Below are 12,735 nucleotides of genomic sequence, written 5' to 3' on the forward strand. Positions count from 1 at the left end.
GAGTGAGAGTGAGTGCTGCAGAGTGAGAGTGAGTGAGTGCAGAGTGAGAGTGAGCGCTGAGTGAGTGAGTGCAGAGTGAGAGTGAGTGCTGCAGAGTGAGAGTGAGTGCATATTGAAAGTGAGTGCAGAGTGAGAGTGTGTGCAGAGTGAGTGTGTGCAGAGTGAGAGTGTGTGCAGAGTGAGAGTGTGTGCAGAGAGTGTGTGCAGAGTGAGAGTGTGTGCAGAGTGAGTGTGTGTGTGCAGAGTGAGTGTGTGCAGAGAGTGTGTGCAGAGTGAGTGCTGCAGAGTGTGAGTGAGTGATGCAGAGTGTGAGTGAGTGCTGCAGAGCCTGAGTGAGTGCTGCAGAGTGTGTATGCAGAGTGAGAGTGTGTGCAGAGTGAGAGTGTGTGCAGAGTCAGAGTGTGTGCAGAGTGAGTGTGTGTGCGGAGTGAGTGTGTGCAGAGTGCAGAATGAGTGCAGAGTGAGAGTGAGTGCTGCAGAGTGTGAGTGAGTGCTGCAGAGTGTGAGTGAGTGCTGCAGAGTGTGAGTGAGTGCTGCAGAGTGTGAGTGAGTGCTGCAGAGTGTGAGTGAGTGCTGCAGAGTGTGAGTGGGTGCTGCAGAGTGAAAGTGAGTGCAGAGTGAGAGTGAGTCCAGAGTGAGTGCAGAGTGAGAGTGAATGCAGAGTGAGAGTGAATGCCGAGTGTGAGTGAGTGCTGCAGAGTGTGAGTGAGTGCTGCAGAGTGTGAGTGAGGGCTGCAGAGTCTGAGTGCTGCAGAGTCTGAGTGCTGCAGAGTGTGAGTGCTGCAGAGTGTGAGTGCTGCAGAGTGTGAGTGAGTGCTGCAGAGTGTGAGTGAGTGCTGCAGAGTGTGAGTGAGTGCTGCAGAGTGAGAGTGAGTGCTGCAGAGTGAGAGTGAATGCAGAGTGTGAGTGAGTGCAGAGTGAGTGCAGAATGAGTGCAGAGTGAGTGCAGAGTGAATGCAGAATGAGTGCAGAGTGAGTGCAGACTGAGTGCAGAATGACTGCAGAGTAAGAGTGAGTGTGCAGGAAAAGACAACACACATAAGACCACACACACAAACCACTCTCAACACCACACACACAACCACACACACACACCACCAGCCGTCACTGCACACGTTCACCAGGCACAAACACCACCAGCCGTCAGTGCACGCTTTCACCAGGCACAAACACCATCAGCTGTCAGTGCAGGCTTCCACCAGGCACACAACACCAGACATCAGTGCATGCTTTCATCAGGCACACACACCTCCAGCCGTTTCTGCACGCTTTTACCAGGCACGCACACCACCAGGCATCAGTGCACGCTTCCACCAAGCACACACACCTCCAGCCGGCAGTGCACGCTTCCACAAAGCACACACACCACCAGCCATCAGTGCACACATCAATTGTTAATGCATCCACAATTAACTATTGTAGCAATCGCAGTATGGTGCACTTTACTTTTAAACATATTAATCTAAAGCGCAGCATTACACCATTGCTACAATTCCAATCCAACCCACATAATTCCACTACACACCACATGCATACACTCCATAACACATGGCTAAAAGACATTGCCATTTACAATGCCATTAGCTCTAACTCAAATAAATCCGAGACCTACTGCATTTCTAATGCTTGTTTTTTTACATTTTACCATGATGCACAGCAGCTTGTCGATGCTATACAGATTGCCAAAAAAGCACTGGCAAAGACAATATTTCTCAAAGACAAGACCTAGTAGCTTTGTCAAAGCTTCTTTCATGTGTCGCTATTTTAACACAAGATGTATCAACAAATGCAGAGTGCGAGGAGTTACATTTGTGCAGCAAGATAAAATCACTCCAAAGAGATGTGACTATTAGAAGAGTTTCTTCCCTGTGTAAAGTAATTGTTATGCACAATGTGACAGGCCATGAAAAATGTTTTTTTCACATCACTTTTGATGTGCTTTTGTAAAAAAAACTCTAATTTGACCTTTGAACTGTGATAACAAATGTGTGAATGTCTGTCTAAATAAGGTGTTATTGGGCCCCATTTCGTCCCTGCCATGGTATAGACAGACAGACAGATAAATAGTCAGACCCCCTCCATTAATGTATAATGTAAAGAGATGTATGCATGCACCTCTCTCTTGTCCTGCTGCGCAAAAATTACTTCGCAAGTCAGCCATTATGTATCTAATCCCGCCCCCTAACTGAAGCCCTCTAAAATCCTTGCCTGTGTGTCCTTCTTCCATCCACTAATGCTTCGTCTGCTGTCTGCTTTGCAAGCGCTCTCACATAGTGCTGCTGGCCCCACCTGGTTGCATCGCTCAAATAAATAAATTAAAACACTCCAGCTGCGTCTGTGTTTCACCCTCCACCTAGGGAGTGGCCTTACGTCATGAGCGTAGAATTTTCAATGCAATCAGGCTCTGGCATCAGAGAGTAGCTCTCCAAACCTGCTCACATTCCTGGCGGCAGTATGTGTCCCGGTTTACCGTGGACAAGTTATCTGTGTTGTTATTTTGCTTCACTCTAGTTTCTAGGGAGTCGACCAGATTTGATGCCTCTGCGTTAAACAGTGAGCAGGGAGGACAGCAAAGGGCCACTTCGGATAATGTTATCAATTGTCTGAAAACTTAGACTGCTGTGCATGTTATTTTTAATGCCAGTTTTGGTTCAGCTTGTGATTGTCCATGTTGGAGGTTAGAACACTCTGTTTTATCGAGTTGTGGGGAGAGGTGACAGTAAGCACGCACTCTCGTTATTGTGGGGTTTTGAGCATTTTTTTTGCTAGGAACTTTTATCAGAATGACTGCCTACAAAGAATTTTAACTTTAGTATACAAATAGGGAAAAAAATCTCTGTTTTTCTTTGTTAGTGCTATTTTAGAAGGGGCAGATGTAGGGGATATTTTTTGTTAAGAGAGGGTAAGAGTTGCTTTAATGAGAAGATGGTTATCTAGAACAGTTTTTTAGTAGGGGCTAGGAGTAAAGTGTGATTAAAAGTTAGCTTATGTGTTGAGAAAATGGTTACATTGTGGGTTATGGGTAGGGATGGGGGTGTATCAGGTTTAGGGTTAGCTTTAGTTTGGGTGAGGACGAGTCAAAAACATGTTTTCTGTCACAAAATTACTTTTAACAGACTAGTTATAGTTGCACAAGTAATAAAAACTCAAACTTTCGTGACAGTGGTTTCACCAAAAGGTTCTCAATTTAGGTGTTTGTTTAGAGTGGTTTTATTCATAACCTCGTAGATCCCACATTTCTGTCTTATGTCCATAAATGTGGGAAGCAGTGTGCCAGACAAGTGCCCAGATTTGGCACCACCTGGGTGTCTTGTTCGTACAACTGTCATAAATTGTGCAGATGCTCTGGTCTTATGCCATGTTCACAGTTGGAAGAGCATCAAACAATTGAATTGTGACTTTAGATCAAATAAAGAACACCAACCTTTGCTCAGTGGTAAACAATGCTCTCTTTGTAGATATATTTTGTAAAACAAAGAGCATACCAGTTGTTCCAGTCATTGACTTTATACTAGTCTGAACACCTGCCAGGATCTTACCTTTATGTCGACAATCATCATGCCAATCAAAGTCCACAATAAGAACTGTTCAATATTTAGTCTCAATGTTTCCTTTGACTGGGTAAAGCATGTGTTAACTTAATGTAGCTGTACTTTTCCAAATGAGTATTCTCTTAAAAGTTACAAGCTGGTATGTTTTCAAGTACCAGCAGAAGAACCCCAGAACACTTTTCAAATGTGCTACCTACCACTTTTTCAGTCTTTCACCCACGTTATTCTGATGTTCCCAGGTTTGGCCCACAATAATGTTGAGAGTCTCCTTAACACCATTGGTGCTTTCTTCAATCATTGTTGAGTGTGAACTGAAAAGCTCTGGCACCCAAGTTAGCTTAGAGGTTGAGAAGAGGGGTCGCATTTGACGCTAGGGAGAATCCCTGTCCTGAGCAACTAGTTTTAAGTGGGAAGCCACACCACTCTTTTTCAACAAGGGACACTGATGGAAACTACTCTGCTCTCTGTCGTTTGTGCATGGGACAGCTTAAAAGCCGTTCCGTTCTCTTTAGCCAAAGAGACAGCAGCAGAAGAGCCTCAATGTAACCCTCCTAGAGGCAGCTGTGGAAGCCACTCTACTTTCAGTACACGGCCTCAACCCTTTCCCATTTAGGAGACAGCACTGGAAGTCTTTCTACTGACATCGAGGAGACAGCAGTGGAAGCCACTGCACTCTCTGAGACACTATGGACATTAGAGAAGGAGACCCGACAGCGTCCACCTGAACACAGCTGTGGAAGACACCCTAGTCTCAATACCTTATACACAGTAGAAGCCACTCTACAACCCTTCCCCTTTCAGGAAGCAGCAGTAGAAGCCATTCTACTCACTTGCACCGAGGAAACAGCATTAGAAGCCACCCACTGTCTGATACCCTAGGGACAGCAATTGATGAGACAACACCCACCTGTATACAGGTATAGAAGTCACCCTATTCTCACCGCATTGAGAACAGTGGAAGCCATACTACTCCTCTTCCCCAGCAGGAAGGCAACAATGGAAGTCTTTCTACTCAGCTACATCCAGGCGACATAAGTGGAAATCTTTCTGCTCTCATACATCGAAGGGACAGTAGTTGAACGCGTGCTACTCTCTCCTGTCCTCCTCAGTTATTTATCCAGATGAGGGCAGATGTGGCATCTCCCTTTCTGAGATAAAACTTGACTTCTGAGTTCACACTAAGCCTTCAAACAGTTAATTTAGATACTGTCTGCTAACAAAAAACAAGAGGATTTTTCTTTGACTTTCCTTCTTTAGGGGAATGTTGGATTCTTGTGAAATAAACTTCTCTTTTAACCAGAGACCTTACTAGCAACCCCTGAAGGTGCAGCATCTGAAAATGCTACCTCTTTATTAGTTTGTTCGGAGATTTAGATTGGGCAGCCAATTCATCTTTTATCAATTTCAGAGGCTATGAGATGCTGCAAACTTAGTAACATACACCAACCACAGTAGATTTCAGAGTTTAAGAGGGACATAATGTGAGTGTCCCTGTATTTGGTGAGGTTATACCAATCAATCAACGATTTGTAGAGCGCTGCTTATCACCTGTGAAGGTATCCAGACGCTGGGGACGGAGGCTGCTGTTGGGAGTTTTTAGTCAAAATTCCAGTTTTTTAGGCCATCTCTGAATTTCTGAAGGGTGGGTGCAGTCCGGAGGTGGAGTGGGAGGCAATTCCAGGTCTTGGAGGCCAGGTGGAAGTAGCTGCGGCCGCCGCTTCTGTTTTTGTGGAAGCGGGCATGTGGGTGAGAGAGAGAGGCGGATGGTAATTATTTATTTATTTATTTATTTTTATTTTAGGTTTTTATAGAGCGCGTAGTCACCCTCGAGTATCCCAGCGCTGAAACCTCGTATTCCTACAGGGGGGGGCAAGGGAAACTTCAAGTAGATCAAGGAAAGAGGAGGGTTTTGAGGGACTTCCTAAATCTTAGGAGGTTAGGTTCCGCTCTAAGGTTCGGGGGAAGAGCGTTCCATTTTCTGGCCGTGTTTACCGAGAATCTGCGACCGCCAAAGCGGGCTTTCTTCACCCTAGGGACAACGATAAGGTTTCCCTGTTCAGACCGGAGCGCTCTCGGTGGTCTGTAAGGGGTGATCCACGTGCTCAGAATGGGGGGGCCAGCGTTGTGCAGGGTCTTGTGGGCTAGGCAGAGGGCCTTGAATGCGACTCTTTCCCTAACGGGGAGCCAATGAAGTTTTCTCAACGCTGGTTTGGCCGATGTTCTTGATGGGGTGTTTGTGAGCAGGCGGGCTGCGGCATTTTGGGTTTTTTGTAAGATCTGGTAGGTGGCTTCCGGCGCACCGAGGTAAATAGCGTTGCTGTAGTCTAGCCTTGCTAGCACTAGACCTTGAATTAGCAGGAGACGAGACTGGAATGGTAGTAGGGGAAGTACCTTTCTGCATGATCTCAAAAGCCCGTAGCAGATGCCGGCAGTTTTCCTCGCCTGAGTCCTGAAGGTGAGGTCTGTCTCCAGCCACACTCCCAGACTCTTGACCTCTGTTTTGGGGGATGGGGGGTCACCCATACAGGCGGGCCAGATGTCAGGTGGGAGACTCGAGGTTTTGTGGCCGAGGAGCAGGATCTCTGTTTTTGACCCGTTGAGCTTTAAGTCAGAGTCGCTCATCCATTGGTGGACGGTGGAGAGACAGTCACGCAGGTTGGAGGGTTTTAGCTTGGGGTGTGAGAGAGTCACCACCAGCTGGGTGTCGTCAGCGTAGCTGACGATCGTGACTCCGAATGGGGCGACCAGCTCCTCCAGTGGGGCCATATACACGTTGAAAAGCGTGGGGCTCAGTGAAGAGCCCTGTGGCACTCCACACCGGAGGGGAATTGGGGGGGAGCAGCTTTCTCCTTCCCAAACTTGGAAGGAGCGTTGGGAGAGGAAGGATGTAAGCCATCTCAGCGCACTGTCTTGTATGCCTGTGTTGTCTAGGCGCTGGGCTAGGACCTGATGGTTGACAGTGTCGAATGCCGCGCTGAGGTCCAGGAGGACCACTGCCACTGATCCTCCTGTGTCAATGATTTCCCTCGCTTTTTCTACGGCCGCTAGGAGGGCGGTGTCAGTCCCCTGACCTGGTCTGAAGCCGGTTTGGGAGTTTTTTAAGAGAAGGTTTGCCTCCAAGAAGTGGGACAGCTGTTTATTTGCAAGTTTCTCTGCGACCTTCCCTATCCAGGGGAGGAGCGAGATGGGTCTATAGTTGGACAAGTCCGTGGGGTCTAGTGATGGCTTCTTCAATAAACCTTTGACCACGGCCTCCTTCCAGCTTTGAGGGACTTCTCCTTGGGTAAACGAGGTGTTAATTAGGGCCGTGAGTCTAGCTACAATAGTCCGGGCGATGTTTTTTGTGAACCGAACGGGCACTGAGTCGCTGGGAGCGCCACTTTTCGTGGCTGCTAGGGTGGTTGCCACTTCTTCTTCCGTAAATGGTCCGAATGAGGCTAAACTGGGGAGTTCGGAGGAGTCAGTGGGATTTTTTGACGTGAGGGTACAATCCTTTGCTGATCCGGGGGTGGCCTGATTGGTGGCGGGTAGGGAGGAAAGGATTTTCTTTATTTTATTATCAAAGAAATTAGCCAAGTTGGCGCATTTCTCCTCGGCTGCTTTGGGGTCCAGGGATATCTGCGGGGGAGCTGGGACATGGAGAAGCTCTTTAATGGATTGGTGGAAGTTCAGTCTGTGGTTGAGGTAGGTTGGTCCTCTACTGTGGAGGGCCTTTCAGGCATGGGTTAGCAGTTTGAACTGGCATCTTTTTTGGACGGGGAGCCAGAGGAGCTGTCTGAGGTGGGGGGGGGGGGGGGGGGGGGGGGTGATGTGGGCTCTTTTCGGGAAGTCGAGGACGAGCCTGGCTGCATCATTTTGGATGGTTTGCAGTCTGCTTAGAAGTTGTGAGGTGATGCCCATGTAGAGGGAGTTTCCGTAGAACAGGCGGCTGGTGATGAGGGCTTGTGGGATGGTGCGCCTGGTGTTAATGGGGAGCCATTCTAATATTTCCTGAAACATGAGAAAGGCGAAGAAGCAGGCTGACTAAATAACGTTTATCTGCTTCTTCATGGTGAACTTGTTGTCAAGTATGATGCTGAGGTTTCTGGGTGTCTGTGGGAGTGGGCGAGGGGCCCAGCACCGCTGGCCACCAGGAGTCGTCCCATGGGGAAGTGTTGCTCCCGAAAATGAGTACCTTGTTTTGTCGATGTTGACTTTGAGGCATTTGTTTTGCATCCAGCTGGCTACGCTGATCATGCTTAGTGTGGTATTTACTGAGAACCCGGTTACCTCCATATAATGCGAGTTGCATTGGTTGTCCGAAAGGAGAATGTCCACCAAAGACTGTAGATTTTCCAGCATTCTAACTGTCTTCCCCATTCACATTTCACTAGGTTTTTTATGGCAGATTGTGAACTGGGATATTCACAGTTCTACAGGAATTGCCACATATCTTCGGGATCCAAAAGAACACCAGGTCTGTGCAGCACACCTAGGGCCATATGTATGAACACATTTTCCCATAGACACAGAATGGGTAAAACCCTTTGATACATCTGGCCCCTAGTCTCTCCATCCCTTTGAGAGTCCTCCAGATGTCTTTGCTGTCAGGGACTCCAAACATAACATAACTTTTTTTACCACACACTGACCTCAGTGTTAAATTAATTGGATGCAGTGCTTTAAATGGGCCGGTACTCACCGGTACTGAGTACCGGCACTTTTTCATTTTCTCGCATCGAGTACCGGCACTTTTTCTTGAATAAGGCGAGTACCGGTACTCACGAGTGCCTGGCTTTGATGCAGGTGGCCGCACCGTTCATCAATCACCTCGTACCTCGGCAGCATCTCCCACTCTTAATCACGGTGGAAGCCTCGGCTGGGCTCGTACAAGAGAACAGCTGCTCTTGTCACCAGTGCAAAGCACAGTGATCTGCATGTATGCTCTGAAAGCTATCAGAGCAGAGGTGTGGCTGCAGGGAGGTTCGTTTATCCTTTGTTTTTACACAGCAGGGGCAGAGACGCAGCTATTAAACTTAATGGGCGAGGGTATGAGGCATTGTTCAGGGTTACACAGGACTGCGATAACGCTTCTGTAGCAGAAATCGCTCTATGGAAACTGCTGCCATTAGACTTTTTAACACAAAATCGCTAGTACAACTATGACAAGACAAGATGTTGAGCACTATGGAAAAGTCAAATACTTGATGTAGTGCATTTACAAAACACATACAAGCATTTTTTCAAGTTACTGTTTCCTGTGGTGGGTATTTTCAATATGCCTGGACAGAACAAAAAGTTTGCGCTTACTTTCACTATCTCCAACCATCTTTTCACAACTAAATTGCCTATTTGCATGTGTAAATATTATGGGATGTCGGTATCAAACTTACTGATCCCTGTGAAAAATGTGATATGCTCTTTGAACAGAGATGTTTGCAGCTAGCGCTAAACCATCTGGGCTTACAAGCCACAATGAAGTATACAGCCGTATTTCAATCAAAAGCCAATATATGTGCATGACTAGGTAAGTGCATGTAACACACTCATGGTTGCATTTTATTGCACACTGTGATCGGACGCCAAAAGCAGGAAAACTGAAAACTTCATCTATTTTGCAACCCCAGGTGGTCATTGGTACAAGTTATTTGAGTGCAAGCACAGGAAACTTATTTTATTTGTAATAAGTCTCATCTCCTGACTGGGGCTTCATGTCAGTAGCCATATTTCAATGCAGCCAGACCCTCTTGCCATTTGTAACGTGATGTGAATGTCTGTTGTTTTTTAAAATATTATTCATTGACAGTTAGAAATGCAAGAATATATTTGACATTTCCTATATTAAGTATATTAGTCATATTATATTATTATCTAAATTAACATACGTGGGATTGCAATAAATACTGTAAAGTAATGTCAACAAAAGATTTTAAAGCAATTCAAATTTTCCAACAGAGACTTTTTTTCAACATGTGTGCTGTGTTACATATATGGGTGTATATTTTAATTACACAGAGTGTATTCAGAGAACCCAGTTAAATAGCTTTATTCATCTAAAATCACATGTGCAACCTGTTTATTCTGTTCACCACTCCTTTCCAATCACATAAAATGGAATGTTGAAACGTTGTGCCACCAGCAGCAACTTCATCAGTGTCTCTTTGTCAACATTTATTTTCCAGTGCCAGCCAGAGAGAGAATATGCTGCTTACTGAAGTTACACAAAGTATGTCCCTTGGAATGCAACTCTGGTTACCATTTTAGACAGAAACACCCACTAGTGCATAGCATGCAACATGTAAAACAGAGATTTGTTTTCTATGTAGATAGCTCAGTTGGATACTGTTTTTGTTGCATAGATCATTGTCTTCCCTGTAGGTCAAAAGCTAACATCCTTGGCATATATCTTAGTGAATTATGCCCCTGCAGCAAGGACCAGTATACAACAACAAGGCATATATATAGAACCATACTGTTTTTTCTCATTTTTTCATTTTTTAAGGTTAATAAAAAAAAGAGTTACTTTGGGTTGTAATAAACGCTCATTAGTAAGTGCTATATAAATGGTTATTAGTGTAAAATCTAATAGATGGATACATCCAATATTCTAACAATGCATGCAGATTTGTTGCATGAAAACCTTGAAAAGGTAAAAAAACGTAACCCCATCCCTTGTTCCGCCTTTAGCACTGCCCTTATGCCCGCCCAAAGCTCCACCCCCAGTCTATCCCTCCTTTTGATGAGTACCTGCACTTATTTTTGTCCATTTAAAGCAATGATTGGATGAAACAGTCAAATAACAAATTGCCTCAGATAATGTTTAGAATGCTGTTTTACTAAGACAGGTCTGCATTTAAAAACAAAATCTTAACCTGTTTCATGTACATCTCAAAAGTATTGTACGCATTATAAATCAATCAACCACTGCATTTCTAAAGCACGCTACATACCTGTGAGGGTCTCAAGGCACTGGAGGAGGGGGGTGGGCTGCTACTGATCGAAGAGCCAGGTCTTGAGAAGCCTTATGAAGGCAGGCAGGTCTTGGGTCTGTCGTAGGTTGGTGAGGAGAGTGTTCCTGGTCTTGGCGGCAAGGTATGAGAAGGATCTGCCGCCGGCAGTGGCTTTCCGGATGCGAGGAACTGTAGCAAGGGCGAGGTTGGCTGTGCTGAGGCTTCAGGTGTGGGTGTGGAAGCTGAGTCGGTTGTTGAGGTATGTAGGTCCGGTGTTGTGTAGTGCCTTGTGTGCGTGGATGAGGAGCTTGAAGGTGATCCTCTTATTGACGGGGAGCCATTGACGGGGAGCCAGTGCAGGCCTCTCCGGTGGGGTGTGATGTGGCTGCGTTGGGGAACGTCGAGGATCAGTTGTGTCGAGGCTTTCTGGATTCGTTGTAGTCGTCTTAGGAGCTTTGTTGTTGTTCCTGAGTAGAGGGCGTTCCCGTAGTCGAGTCTGCTCGTGACAAGGGCGTGGGTGACGGTTTTTCTCGTGTCGGGGGGGATCCATTTGAAGATCCAGTGGAGCATTCGGAGGGTGTTGAAGCAGGACGCGGAGACGGCTTTTGACTTGTCTGGTCATGGAAAGGGTGGAGTCGAGGATGACCCCCAGGTTGCGTGCGTGGTCTGTGGGTGCGTGGTCTGTGGGTTCCGGGGCTGCGCCTAGCGATGTGGGCCACCAAGAGTCGTCCCAGGCTGATGGGGTGGGTCCGAGAATGAGGACCTCCGTCTTGTCTGAGTTCAGTTTCAGTCTGTTGTCCTTCATCCAGTTGGCTACGGCCTTCATTCCTCTGTGGAGGTTGGCTTTGGTGGTGTGGGGGTCTTCGGTGAGGGATATGATCAGCTGGGTGTTGTCGGCATAGCAGATGATGTTGAGGTTATGTTGTCGTGCGACGTGGACGAGCGGTGCCATGTAGATATTGTAGATAGCGATACAAAAGGGGATGATGGACGGAGCATTTGAGCAAATCAAACACTCACCCCCAGTCAACTGATCTGGGTTTAATCCATCACCATTCTTTAGCTCGCTCAGCCACCCCAGTTCAGACATGACCATATGCAAATCAGTCTGACCCTGTGCCTCATGGGAACAGTCCAGCCCGAACTGCCAAGCCATGTCTTCCCTGGACCGGAAACAAGCATCCTGGGACCGGTTTAGAATTCATAATCCTCATCAGCCAGGCTATCTTGAATCCAGTGGCCAAGTGAGCAAGGGACTAACGTCTGAGCATACCCTGCCAACCTAGGGCGAACAAAGCGATACAAAAGGAGATGATGGACGGAGCGTTTGAGCAAATCAAACACTCACCCCCAGTCAACTGATCTGGGTTTAATCCATCACCATTCTTTAGCTCACTCAGCCACCCCAGTTCAGACATGGCCATATGCAAATCAGTCTGACCCTGTGCCTCATGGGAACAGTCCAGCCCGAACTGCCAAGCCATGTCTTCCCTGGACCGGAAACAAGCATCCTGGGACCGGTTTCGGATATAGCCATGTCTGAACTGGGGTGGCAGAGTGGGCTAAAGAACGGTAATGGATTAAACCCAGATCTTTTGACTGGGTGTGAGTGTTTGATTGATTCAGATGCTCCGTCCATCACCACCCCCTTTTGTACCGCTTTTGGCCGCCATAAGTGTGGCAGGGTATGCTCATACGTGAGTCCCTTGCTCACTTTGCCACTGGATTCAAGCAAGCCGGGCTGAAGACGGCTGGAATGCCAGAAACCGGTCCTCGGAAGCTTGTTTCCGGTCCAGGGAAGACATGGCTTGGCAGTTCGGGCTGGACTGTTCCCATGAGGCACAGGGTCAGTCTGATTTGCATATAGCCATGTCTGAACTGGGGTGGCAGAGTGGGCTAAAGAACGGTGATGGATTAAACCCAGATCTTTTGACTGGGTGTGAGTGTTTGATTGATTCAGATGCTCCGTCCATCACCACCCCCTTTTGTACTAATATTGTAGATATACATCCTCTCTTAACATCTCAGATATACATCCTCTCTTAACATCTCCCTTCTGAGCAAGCACTGCTTTCCTTTTATTGGTATTAACCTTCCAGTCCTACTAGTGTTTTCTGTATCTTCGGTGCCCTGTCTTCTTTATGTCGAACCTACCAGTCCAGCATTCCACTGCCAGGACTTATACGCCGTCTTCCTCTTCCTGGGCCGACCAGTCCAGCTTACCATTTCAGGACCAACATATCCTGCTCCTGGAC

The sequence above is a fragment of the Lissotriton vulgaris genome, chromosome 1_1, assembly GCF_964263255.1.
Source record: "Lissotriton vulgaris chromosome 1_1, aLisVul1.2, whole genome shotgun sequence".
Classification (NCBI taxonomy): Eukaryota; Metazoa; Chordata; class Amphibia; order Caudata; family Salamandridae; genus Lissotriton; species Lissotriton vulgaris.